Source organism: Neodiprion virginianus, chromosome 5 (assembly GCF_021901495.1).
Source record: "Neodiprion virginianus isolate iyNeoVirg1 chromosome 5, iyNeoVirg1.1, whole genome shotgun sequence".
Taxonomy (NCBI): Eukaryota; Metazoa; Arthropoda; class Insecta; order Hymenoptera; family Diprionidae; genus Neodiprion; species Neodiprion virginianus.
This window is the reverse complement of record NC_060881.1, coordinates 17,648,321-17,662,258: the sequence shown is the minus strand read 5'-3', so window position 1 is coordinate 17,662,258 and position 13,938 is coordinate 17,648,321. Positions and strand designations below refer to the sequence as shown.

The 13,938-nt window shown below is 35.4% G+C and overlaps 2 protein-coding genes across 4 annotated transcripts in view; one reads left to right on the top strand and one right to left on the bottom strand.

Annotated features, from left to right (window-relative positions):
• LOC124304323 (chondroadherin-like) overlaps positions 1–13,938 on the bottom strand; it is a 73,992-nt gene that overhangs the window by 57,481 nt on the left and 2,573 nt on the right. The window lies entirely within an intron of this gene.
• Positions 5,265–13,938, top strand: part of LOC124304321 (carboxypeptidase N subunit 2-like) — a 30,019-nt gene continuing 21,345 nt past the window's right edge. Inside the window, exon 1 of one of the 3 annotated variants that reach the window (XM_046762357.1) lies at positions 5,265–5,459. The gene's annotated coding sequence lies outside the window, so the exon portion shown is untranslated. Of the gene's footprint in view, positions 5,460–7,284; positions 7,466–13,938 lie in introns of those variants that run through there. The other 2 variants (XM_046762358.1, XM_046762356.1) reach the window with 2 other exon arrangements.

The following is a 13,938-nucleotide window of genomic DNA, read 5'->3' as shown; positions in this document are numbered from 1 at the left end:
AATGGATGGTAAAAATATTTTTTGTTTTTTGTTTATAGCACTTCAAAAAACACCTCAAATTCATGCCTCTACACTAGAATACCCCCTTAATTTTTTTCTACTTTCGAAGAGATGTTCATACCTTAAAACTGAAATAATTCGATAAATGTTCAATGTGCGATTATTACTTGACAAAATCACTACAGGGTCTAGATTTTTTGTCAACCAGCCTCCTCGAATGTTTGTAAGGGATGAAAAATAGAGTAGCATTATTTTAACAACTCCGTGTATCCAACGCCGAGAAGTTTTTTCTCTCCCTCTTCCTCACTCTCTCTCTCTCTCTCTCTCTCTCTCTCTCTCCTGTTTCGCCTACGGCACGTTCACCCGAGCAATAACTCCATTGGATTGGATAACGTGACTGTCATTTTTCGCGTGAGTTAAATTTGTGGCAAAAGTTCACTCGCCCGGCATGAAATCGTAGATGTACCCCCGGGTTCACAATAGACGGTCAATTGCGTCCACTCATCGTCAGTCGACTATGGCCTTAACGTGGCCCTCACGACCACCACCACCGCCATCATCACCACCACCAGACCCGTTATACGTACAAAGAATACGTAATCAAGACCCGTGGAATATCTTCAACCGTCATCCGGAATGTTAATTAAATCGTCGTACTAAAATACAGCCCCACGAAACTTCCATCATGGGCGAGAAATAATTTATAATGCAAATGCAACGCGTGCTTCACAGCCTTTCCCTTTTTCTTCCTCCGCTATTTATACTATATACCGTTTATACGCGTTCTCTTCCCCTCGTTTCTGTTTTTTTCTTTTCATTTATCGTCTTTTTCTTACTTTCCCGCGGCTCTCTCCTCTTCACTTTTCCTCGAGTAGGTCATGTAAGAAATTAACCCTCGATTGCGCCGCGTGATTCTCGACTTGAGATTCCGTCTTGAGCTGATCCGTAAGCTTCAACGAATGATGACTTGGTTAGAATTGCTAACGATCCGGTGGATACGGATTAGCAGTTGAAATATTCCCCGTCATTAGTCCTGGATTTTTTTCACTTCTATGAACACGCACGCATGCGCAAGAACCAAAAAAAAAAACAAAAAAACAACTCATACATACGTGTATAAGGAGCATTCCATCGTGCCATCTCCATCTCATTTTTCATTTAGCTGAAACTTTTCCAAATGATGTGGAAAAGCTTCTTCCATGTAACCATTCAAGGGTTATGAATACTTGCACTGCGACATTTTCAGTTCCGGTTACCGCTCAGTCCTTAATTATTTTCAATTTTTACCACAATCGAAAAATATAGTTCTGGGTAGAAAATGAAAATTAGTATTATAGCTGTTACCAAAAAGTCTAGTATCCGTTACTATTCTTTCTCATTACGATCACTGTTGCTATATTTTCTTGTAACCGTTGCGAAAATTTAACGCTTGTGCAACAATAAATTGATGTTAAAGCCTTGTTTAACTAAAAAAGTAGAGTAAACCGAACGAACCGATTTTGCGTTACAATTACGAAAAAAGGATCGACAATAGTGCAAAATGGTTACGCGTACGTCGTTTTTTCTAATTCCAACAATATTCAAAAAGTTTTTTTTAACGATACCTGTTTTAATGAATTTTTCTAGTTACTATAACAAATGAAATTTTTCTCAGTGCGAATCCTTTTGTGGTTGAATTTTTTTAAGGCCCTAAAAACCGTCTATATTAAATTTTTTTGATCCAATCGATTTCCGGTCCTGATTCTCATTGTGAACTCAGTGTTGTCCATATTTTTTCGCTATTGCAAAAATATTACATTCGTGGGAATGAACGCTTATTTTTTTTCTGAATTCTAGAATTGAGTCAGGAAGACTTGAAGGTTCTAAAAGCCTAACAAAAGTTGGCACGCGAATGTTTTAGAAGTGTAAGAAAACACTTTCCTAACAATTTTTGACTCCTTGATAATTGTGTTGAAATTATGCAAAATGCCAGATGAATTTTGCTTTCTACTTTTTATAGTATGTCTGTAAAATTTCCCCTGTATTCTATTTCACCTTATAATTAATTTGATCATGTCTGTTGAGAATTTGAAATTTTTTCAAGAATTTTAAAAACTGTCAAACATTAATTCTTGTGAATTCAAAACTTTTCAAGTGCTGAGTGGTGCAGACAATATAAGATCTAAAATAAAATAAAAACTTTCTGAAAAAATTATTTCAATTTGAAGTGAAACTCCAAGAAAAAAGATATTTCGTACCTGACGAATGTAGGCTGCTACGAATTTAAAAAAAACAAAAAAAAATAGAAAAAATCTAAACTCATCTTAAACTGATTTGCAAGCATCTCCCAGTGTTTCAACTGCGTACTGTACTTTGTACATCAATCATACTGCAATGCCAGACGTTGGTGGTCTACAAAAATGAAAGATAACATTTCAACCCATAAATTATACAATTTCATAATTGAAAAATATTGGCAAGTTCAAAACAATTAGTTCAATAAAATAGCCAACGGGGTGACTATAAACAGATGATAAGATAACGGCTATTTTGTCATCTTTTGTGAATGAACTTTGCTATAGAATTATTATTGTTATAGGTTACTAAACAGAGCTGCGCCTAGTTTAACAACAACTGGACAGCTTATAAAAGATGTCTTATATATTGAGAATCTGTTGTATGAATTTATACAGAAGTTTACAAAATGCGTCTGATATGACAAAAGTCTGATTCGAATAAATCAATTTCCTAGACAGGCATTTTAAAAATCTGGGGTTTTGACGGGAAAAATACCATGCTTCGAATGGAATCATCAGAACAATTTTTTGCTCCCGGAACGTTGAGTAGAGTCCATTTTCCAAAAATATTTTTTCAAATCCGTGGCCGAAAATAAATCCATAAACGAATGAACTTTTAATTTTTACAGGCCACACTTTTTTACACAAAGAACACGTCAAGTTATAAATCACTTCCGGCCACTGGAAGTGCTAAGAATCTTCAGGGAAAATCAACGTCATTTACTCTATTTCGTTTTAATCGTAAAGTCAAGAAAATAACAGTTCTTCGATATTCCAAAAGACCGTACATAATTTAAAAGAAAATTCTAGTTATAAGGTTCTTGTCTGGTCTCGGTGTGGTTACACAGCCATGTTTTCATACAAAAAGTAGACACAATTCCGTGTGAGATAGCTTCAGGTCTTAACAGATTGTCTATGTCTAGAACCGTAAATTGCATTACAGACAATTGCTGTAGCACGGGCAATTCTTCTGGCCATTTTATTCGGTCCCTCGGTTTTGCTCATTCCCTGTTTGGAGAGATTGCGTGGATAGAAGGAGTTCTATAATATTCGTTGGGAAAGGGTAGCGCGATCTTTGCCATGTAACGTAGCTTTTTTTATGACGTATTCTCGCAGTCCTATTATCTGAATTCGCAATTCAGGTAAACGAGTATGTGAAAAGGAAGAAAGAAAGAACAAGGTGTTGGGAGTAGGAGGAGGAGGAGGAGAGGATGGCGAAACCCATTGTCATGTTTCGGACTGACTTCCGAGGCAGAGCAGAAAAATCGTCGGGCGAAAAAATGTGTTCGATATTATAAACGTGACGGAATTTATTTAATACCAGTTCGTCGTTTGCCATTCTAAAGACAGGCGTCGAACTCTTGTAAGGATGAATGAGCCAGCTTGAATCGAGAGTTAGAAAAAAGGACAAACCCCGTTTAAAAATAAAATTCTGAGGAAATTCTGCACCATTTTAAACTCAGACTTTACATCGTCCCATAAAATCTTTGGGAATCATTAACTAAACAAAAATTTTGATTACGCACTTTGTTTTTTTCGAATTCACATATTTTTTGTTTCTGATGTGCTTTAAAATTATGATTATTTTTTATTGGTTTTTTTTACAGGGAGTAATTGGTCAAAAAATCCATAGCTTCTAACTTAAATTCAGCCCCAGAACGAAATTTATAGGCATCAATTTTTATCTCTAACAGAGGAGTATTCCCTGAAATTTTGAATGAAAAACAAGAATAGTTCATCAGAAATCTGAAAAAATTACACCAAAATTTACTTAAAACCGAACCTTTTTTATTTTAAACTATTTTTTCAATAATTTATAGTTTTTTAGTGTTACTGGATTGAAATTAGATTTTTGCCGATTTTAGAATACATTTTGTTGGCTGCCAACGTCCAAATCTCTGGAATTAAGGATCTACAAAAAGTCATCCTATATACTGATCCAATCATCTGAAAAATATATTTTACAAAGTTTGAATTGGTCCAGAGAGGGTGAGCGTTTTTTAAAATTCATTATACGTAAATTGCCTGATTTTTTTGTACAACAAATTTTCATGTTGTCAGTTTGAAATCAATTTCGAAGGATAGATATTTTAATTCCTTCCATTTCCACGTATAACTTTATGGGTTGATTAAAGATATAAGATTGTAATTTACCATATTTAAATGAACTGCAGAATAAAAATTATTGTAAATTTTGCATACGATTGTTTCTAAATATTTCATCGGTTGAAAATGATTTTTGGTCTATCCCAATACAGTTTTTTCACATTGACATGAAAAGTACGATATTTTACACATGAATATTAAATATAAGATAGCTACATGGTTTGAGGTAATTTTTAGACTCGAGCTAAGAAGGATGGTTTTTTTTTGCGGAAACAAACGTTTGACCCTTGTGCAGGGAAAGAAAAAGAAAGGAAAAAACGAACACAAGAATTGTTTTCCTCAACAGTCCAATCCAAACTTATACACCGCATTATACGCGTATGTATAGTTTCTGGCAAGAAACCAACTACTGTGAAAAAGACGAAAACAATCGGAGGAAAAGCAGACCGGAGGACGAATAAAAGCCGATTTCCTACAAGGACAAAAACAGGGATAAACTTTTTATGACCCAAGCCGATGTATAAGAAGCCTCCTCCTCACTTGCCGAGATAAACGACTTCTGCAACGTATATTTCTGATGCACATAGGTATAAATTACGTAGATATATATATATATATATATATATATGTATATACACGTATACACATAGTCATTTGCATCGTTCGTATTATTCCGTTTTACGGTTCAAAGATCTGTTTACGCGTTGGTTTTGCGTGCCTATACGCTTCATCAGGAATTGGTTGAAAGTGTTATTCTTACGTAAAGTTGACGTCGTTTACTCGACGGGATGTTTTGTCTGACCTATGTCGTGGCTTTTTGAAGAATTAACGACGAGCCTTAGCTCGTTGCGCCTGAGTTAGGTGATCACGCAGGCGCGCTTTTTTTGATCGCCTTGACACGTTCGCCAGTCAGAATTCAATTCATCTCTGTAGGATAACTGTTTGTATTTAGTTGTTCGGTTCGTTTCGGGTGTCTCAGGAGCGTCGTTATTTCTCAGACGTCAATGAACTGTTTTCGATACTAAATCAAGTTAGATAAAATATTTTTTTCCGATTGTGTACCACGGATGCGGCTGGGTATGTATAACTACATAATTCAAGATCTGAAAAGTTGACGTGCAAGTATGGTGGCAGATTCTTATGCACGTTTTTATTGGATGTTCAAGAACAACAATATAGGCGATATAGCGGTTCCATTTGAGAAAACGAGGTGTATTTACGATCGGGACCTCGCGATTTTACCTAAAAAAAACAAAATGCAGCGTAGCAATAAGAAAATAGTATTCTTGAATCGTCTTATACTGCAAAATATTTCAAAGTACCAACGTGGACGGTTATTCGTGAACAGTTATAACTACTTATAACACTGAGAAGAATTTCATTTGTTATAGTAACTAGAAAAATGCAGTAAAACAGGTATCGTCAAAAAAACTGTTCGAATATTGTTGGAATTACGAAAGACGAAGTACACGTAACCATTTTGCGCTATTGCTGATCCATTTTTGGTAATTGTAACGCAAAATCAGCTTGTTCGGTTTGATCTACTTTTTTAGTTAAACAAGGCTTTAACGTCAATTTATTGTTGCACAAGCATTCAATTTTTGCAACAGTTACAAGAAAATATGGTAACGGTGATCGTAATGAGAAAGAATAATAGCGGATACTAGAGTTGCTGGTAACAGCTACAAAACAGACAGTTAGGTTGGCAACATAGAGAAACCTACAGTGCCACAGTGGGCCGAGTGCGAAGCAAACTCAATCTCAATAAACATAACATAACCCATGACCGTTGAATCTAACCTTAGAATACGTGTCAATCTAACAAGCCTAACAAATCATCATCCCCACGGTATTCTAAGGTTAGATTCGATGGTCATGGGTTATGTTATGTTTATTGAGATTGAGTTTGTTTATCGCTCGGCCGACTGTGACGCTGTAGGTTTCTCTGCGCTGCCAACGTAACTGTCTAGTGTAAAAAATTAGCCGTCTCAGATTCATTGTCCCCAAGTGTACCTGGAACTATATTATTCGATTGTGGTAAATAATGAAAATAGTTAAGGACTGGGCGTTAACCGGATCTAAAAATTTCTCTCAATGAACGAAATATGCTTCAACGTCATACATTAATCGGAAAGAAAATAAGTAGAGATGAAAATTTCAGTGAATCAAATGTTAGAAAAGGATGTGTAAATGGTTGAAAAATCTCCAGCAGTATAAAAATGCGTAGATAATAAAAATAAAAAAATACGTTTGTTACAGTAAATAGAAAATTATAGTAAAACGGGAATTATTACGATTACTGTTTAAATATCGTTGGAGTTACAAGGAAGCACGGTACAAGCAGCCTATTAGTCTCGGTACTGTATGTTTCGATTCTTTGAAAATGACATCTGTATATTTGGTTAACTACCTTTCGTTACTGTAATAAGGCTTTAACATCATTTTATTAGTGTACAAGCATCGAATTATCATAATAGTAACAAGAAAATATAGTACAAGTATCACAAGTGACCACAACGAAAAATAATGATAACACCTAGATTTTCCGGTCGTAGCTAAAAAACTAATTTCCATCTTCCCGCCCAAAAATATACTTTTCGGTTCTAGTAAACTACAAAACAAGTGTGATCTGGACGATAACCATGAACTAGAAATTTTTCGCGACGTGCCGCGGGAAACTTTTTCAAACGGTTCCTTTGCGTATTCCAAACTATCTTTTTCGACGCGTAGAATTGATGTAAGAAAATTGACAATATTCCAAATGAAAAAGCTGAAATCTAACGGGAAGAAAAATACCGGTAAATATTACGAAATCGATAAGTTGGGGTGAGGCGAAGTTCAGACACCGGCTACCGACACCGCTGGCCGTGGAGAGAGCGAAGTTCCCTTCTTTACCGACGGCTCCCGACTTGCGCAGCAAACAAACCTCCTGTCGCAAAACAGTCAGCTGTCTTTCTTCGGTGCAACTTGCGCGTGCGATTCTCTACTGTCACAAACCGCCGCCCGTGTTTACACCGTGACAAGATTAAACCGTTTAACGTTGTTCTGCGTACGATCGGTGCTGATTATCCGCCTCGAAATAGGTGAGTAAATATTTCGCGTGTTCGACAGGCGATTGGCAGGCCATTCGCACGCTAAATACATCCATTCGACGGATTCGTTGACCGACATTTTAACCGAGAAACGACGCCGGCTAACGTCGCACTTGCACTGTTGATCGTATTTTTGTTGAACGCCTGAATTCGTGGATTCCATTGTCACGCGGTGTTGATGTTCGTAATTCAAAATTGACAACAAAGCGACTATGACGAGATTCGCGATGTAATTGTCCCGAGGATCTTCGGCTACGTCTTTTTGACGTTAAGGATGCACGGAGCGTACAGTCGGGTCGAAAAGTGTTTAAACAAACAAATTCGGTTGAAGTTTTGTAACTTTATTTGACGATTGTTTGAATCCCGTTAAATCGTGTAAAATAATCAAAAAACCATATTCGAACATATTTTACTCATACTGTAAAATTACGATGTGCATGGCGATTTTTGTTTCTCATTGTTTCGTTCCGTCGACGTTATACTAGCTTCAATCGAATACGGAAAGAAGGGTTTGAAAAGTATGACGAAAGGTTATATAGGTTGCACAACTGAACTAAACAATCCGTCGTTCTTTGTGAAAAAATTTCAAACCAAACAATAAATTTTAAGTGTCAACGTTATAATTAAATAAATTAACAACGTCAGAGAGATCGAATTGTTCCATATTCTTTTCTCCAACAAAATCTCTATGCATATTGTTCACATCAGATGAATTACAGCTAGTTTTATTGCATGATAACTGAAATCTCCACAAATCACTTCGGTTCAATTTTTAACGAGAAAGAATAATAGCGGATACTAGAGTTGCTGGTAACAGCTACAAAAGCTTAATTCTTCGTACATCTGCAAAAAAGAAAAAAAAATCAATTCTTCTTGCCAAGTATGTACTATCGGACTTCCTCGGACAACTATTTAATCACACTTAACGGTTACTTATACTGCATTGAGAGAAATTTTTAGTTCCGGTTACCGCTCAGTCCTTAACTATTTTCATTTTTTACCACAATCGAAAAATATAGTTCCAGGTACAAAATGAAAATTAGTTTTCTAGCTGTTACCAAAAAGTCTAGTATCAGTGACTATTCTTTCTCATTACGATCACTGTTACTATATTTCCTTGTAACTGTTGCGAAAATTTAACGCTTATGCAACAATAAATTGACGTCAAAGCCTTATTTAACTAAAAAAGTAGAGTAAACCTCACAAACTGATCTTGCGTTGCAATTATCAAAAAAGGATCGACAATAGCGCAAAATGGTTACGTTTTTCGTAATCTCAACGATATTGAAACAGTTTTTTCTAACGATATCTGTTTTACTGAACTTTTCTAGTTACTATAACAAATGAAAGTCTTCTCATGTGTATCTTCTTGTCCTCCCAAAAGAATTCCAATCTTTATAGTAACGATTCCAGTGTCACTGGAATTTTTTACAGTAACTGAAATCTTCCTCAGTGACACCTACGGTATATTATTGGTTACATGTTCCACTTCTTTGCCAAGAAAGTCATTATAAGTTATAGGTACTTATAGCATATCCGTCATGTATGTATGTACATACATTCTTACTGCAAATCTCCCGTCACTATAACAAGATTAGCCGTCAGTACTTTAATGAAGTTGGCACGAGCTTCTACCGAGTTGCTAAGTGCGACAATACATGATGTATGTTGTGCAAACCACCAGACGTTCTATATTTTACACGTTTCTTCAGTGAGTTAGTCACGGCTTGATGAATAATCATACCAATAATCGTAGCGGGTATAATATCGTTACGAAAATTTGACAAATTATACCTGTTGCATCACTTGAAAATTACTGGTCCGTAATTTGGCCCGACATTCAATGACTATGATCTATCATAGACAGGCGACTGCGGATACAGTCATTACAGTGCTATTTTAGTTTCTAAACAACGTTGAAGAGTTTCTCGACCTTATCTTGAAATATGTATGAATTTTCTCGCTGTCCAAGATCACAAATGACGGGGCCAAGTAAAAATTTTACGTTTCGGGCTTGAGGGGCGCTCTCCTCAGGAAACTAAAAATTATTTATTCATCGTAAATGGATCTTTCGATGTCGTTATTTAATTGGAGACTCGAAAATCATTAAACAATAGTAACATCGCAACAATTTAACGCGAGGAAGCGAAAGAGGAAGATGGATCACTGATCGATTGTGATGTTAGGGAAAACTTGGCCGCTAGTTACATTTCTGGAGTAAAACATTGCGTCAAGATCATGGCGCCAACAAATCTAACTAGATTTTAAAACCGTTAGATTCTTTGCCGCGAAAAGGGTTACAATCAATGTTTGTTGGAAATTAGATTGTAATGTAAGTTGCTCGAATTTTAGTGTCTGATCTGAGATTGGGAGTATTTTTGTCACCAACAATGTTGAACATTTTTAAGCCGAGTATTTTCTTATAATCCTTTCCCCAGCAAAGGATGCTAAGATTAGCAGAATTAAAATTATCATCAACGTCTAATCGATGCTGAACGTAATATTTATTGCAATCATGCAAGGTATTTTATAAACAAGGTTTGAGCACTTTTCAACAAACAGCCGTGAAAATTGTTACTATTTTTAAAAACACTTTTCTTATAGAAAAATATTGTGCTATAACCGACTTCCCGTGTTTATCGCAATTAATTAATAATTTGCAGTTTTTTGATAAGTGCCCCGTTCATGGTCGAATCGTAAAACTTTGACTTCCCCCTTTATTTTTGACCTTTGACATCGAAAAGGTTCATACATATTTGTAAATAATGGCTTTAATAGTTGCATGCGTAGAAAGATTCTGTTACATGAACCTGAGCTGTGAAGTAGGTACAATAATGATACGTATTACGTACGAGCTTCAGTTTGATTGCGTTGAAGAGACGTAACATTTTCTAAAAATAGTCATTTGGAAACTTGAGGATTATCGAAAATGCAATTTATCGTTCGATGAAAACTAACAAACATCAACTCCGTTTCTATGTTGAGAAATAATTCAACGTGATAGTTTTTGGTACACTCAGAAAAATTTCGTTTGTATATTAACTAGAAAAATTCAGTAAAACAGGTATCGTTAAAAAAAAACAGTTTAAATATTGTTGGCATTACGAGAAACGAGGTACACGTAACAATTTTGCGCTATTGTCGATCCTTTTTTGGTAATTGCAACGCAAAATCAGTTTCTGAGGTTTAATCCACTTTTTTAGATAAATAAGGCTTTGACATCAATTTATTGTTGCGCAAGCATTAGATATATAGTAACAGTGATCGTAATGAGAAAGAATAGTAACCGATACTAGACTTTCTGGTAACAGCGACAAAACTAATTTTGATTTTATACCTAGAACTATATTTTTCGATCGTGGTAAAAAATGAAAATAGTTATGGACTGAGCGGTAACCGGAACTAAAAATTTCTCTCAGTGTATGAATTTTAAATTCCATTTTCGGTAAAATTAGTCATATTAACTATAGAATGCGATTAAAGTGAGTAACGTCAATGTAACGAAAATTTTCTTTATTTCTTCCGATCAATCTTTGGCAACTTTAGAATTACTTTGGATTAGTTGAATTTGGAAAATACGAGTAACATAACGTTCGGTTTTATTACGATTTACCGAATTTCAATGTCTTTAGCTAAGGTGACAAAGCGTTGAGTTTGCTAGAAACAAATGTATCGTTACAATAACGTTATGAATTCTACATTCGTGAATACATCATTCGATTTTGCTGATAAATTACAAAACGTGCATCCCAAAGGACGACGTGTGGTAAGAAACTTGTTCTATATCACGCGTAATAATTAAATATGCATTAAATTTCTTGCGCATTGCAAAGTATTTAAATATAAGTCGACCTTGAAAATACAGATAGCGTGACGAAATTAAGAAGCTTACGTATTAATTTCTTTCCATTAGGCTTGTCAAAGATTTAACAAGTGTTTCGAACTTGCCCAGAGCACAAACGTTACGTGAGCCCCTACTAAAAACCGTATATAATTTGTTTACGCGCCCATTTTTTTTTTTAATGCTGCGTTATGTAATGAAATCGTGACGTCATGGATCGGAAAAAAAAACACCGACGAAAAATATCGTTTCACCTTGACGTGAAACTCGCTCTCTCAAATTCGCATCTGCAAAATGATCCTTATGTCGGATTTAACAACATAATATGACGTAATGTGTGAATCGCTGTGAAAACATGTACCTATAAATAAAGAAACGATGTTGCACGCATGTACGTGGCTGCAATCGCAGCTTGTGCCTGAAACTCGACTTATCAAAGCATGTGTGATATTTTCAGTACAAGTGTTCTCATCTCGTTTCACCCAAACGACGAAGGTCACCGATGCAGATTTTTTCGTAAATATTTATTTGTTTGCATCGATCGAATGACCGCACAAGTAAAAGTGATGACGTGTTGGGCCATTTTCCAATTTCTGCATTGGTTTTATGAATTAATATATTTTTATACATTCTCAAAGATAGACATGATCTTGAAATTGGTTCTAACGTAGAAAGCGTTCCTTCATATTTTTCAAAAAATGGTCTGGACGAAAATTCTGTCATTAGATCCAAGCTGGTAAAAATTTTTTTTCCAATTCTCCCAACTGTAGAATTTATAGAATTTGACTGTTTTTTTTTTTTTTCAACGAAAATCACATTCTTACGAATTGAGACAACTCGGAATTATTTGGAATTTTATCCCTGAATTCATCTGGTAAACAATTACGAAGATTTTTGACGAAGGAAATTATGGGATTCGGATTCGTTTGGAAGTCACACAGTTATCAAATCCTGAAAAATTCGGATAAAATTTACCCAAATCAATGAAATGTTCGATCAAAAGAACGTATCTGAAAAACAATAAATTGTCTTGAATCAAAGTGGCCAACTCAAAATGTTGTGTTCCATTTTTTTATTTTGTGCAACAACTCTCCGTATTATACGATACTTGGAAAATTTCACGCATATATCAGTCGTATTAGTTGATTACGTTTTTTTTGCAAATAGTCGTCGGTTCGAGATTTCCCATAAACTTATATGTCGTATAAAAAGATTTACGCTACGAAATATTTGTGAGATTATGTATTGAGTTGCTAAGTGTGATCCTGGAACAACAATTACAAAACTTCAACACGAAAATCTGAGTTTTGACAACTCTTTCAATATTACTATAATTCCTGATAGGTTTCGGGAACTAGTTCCACTGATCAAGCTAAAAAACAACCATCTTGAAAAAGTAGCGTTTTGATTTACCGTGCCACGCCGTTTTCAAAAAAAATTTCCGTGTGTAGAATTTTACAGTTCTCGAAGAGTTCTTATAGCTCCTCATTGATCCCAAAATTAGTTCTGGTACTGCATGTTTTTAAACAATTTTTAAACGTATTGATAGCATGCCATTCTGAAAAATTCATAGAAAGGACTGGCGTGCTACGGCACAACACAGTGTTGGACAAAATTCGACGAGTTCCGGGATAGTTCCAGCGATTAACAATTTTCCAAACATTGTTCAATAATTTCTCACAATTAATACAATGCGAAGCGCTATTAATACCGAACTAATAGTTGCAGGTAATAATACTTGCTGCTTATTACCCATATAGTATCGAATTTGTTACATCTTTTAACGCCGAATAACTTGTACAAAAAAAAAAAACGAAGTTCAATACTAGAGCAGCAATTTCACCGGAAATACCGGAACTTCTATGCTTGTATCGGTACGTAAATCGAGCTTTACACTAACGTACTTTTTTCATAAAAATCAATCAACGGGAAGCGTAGAAACTGAACATGACAGTTAATAGGCAAGAAGTATTTATTTGCAGGCACGAAATTTTATATATGTATAAGTTTCCATAACTAATTCAGAAACGTGAATTCGTAGACCGTGGACAATCATTTGACAAGCAAATAATTGCGACTCATTATGTAATGTCTATTTCAAAGATTCTTCCACACTGGTCTTGGCGAAACTTATTCATCTTTCGAAACCCAGTTCCTTATTCAAAATCATGCTACAATCATAAAACAGTGATATTTGTCTCGACGCTTCGTTAAGTTAAAGTTACTAGCTTGAACTTTGTTGCAAGAGACGTTGTTCTAAGCCAATTTCTATGCCATGCAGACACGCGTTAAACGAGAATGAAGAGCTTTGGAAGTTCGAGCGGATGCTCTTTGGTGGCGTTTCCACCGAGCCAAAGAATTTTACGGATGCTCCATGTTATCTTTATACTCATATGCATAACTTCCGAGCAAAGACTTAGCTTTCACGACGCGACGGAGACTGAGGAGAAAATTCTTTATCTAATTGTGTTTTATTCTTTAACATCTTGCTTATGTTTATAACATTTCCGCATTCCGTTCATTATAAAATTCAGTGAAAGCATTTCAAACCTACGTTATGCGAAATAAATCACTCGGAAATATTGTAAAGATAAGGAAGTTTCACGGATCTTCATTTTATTTT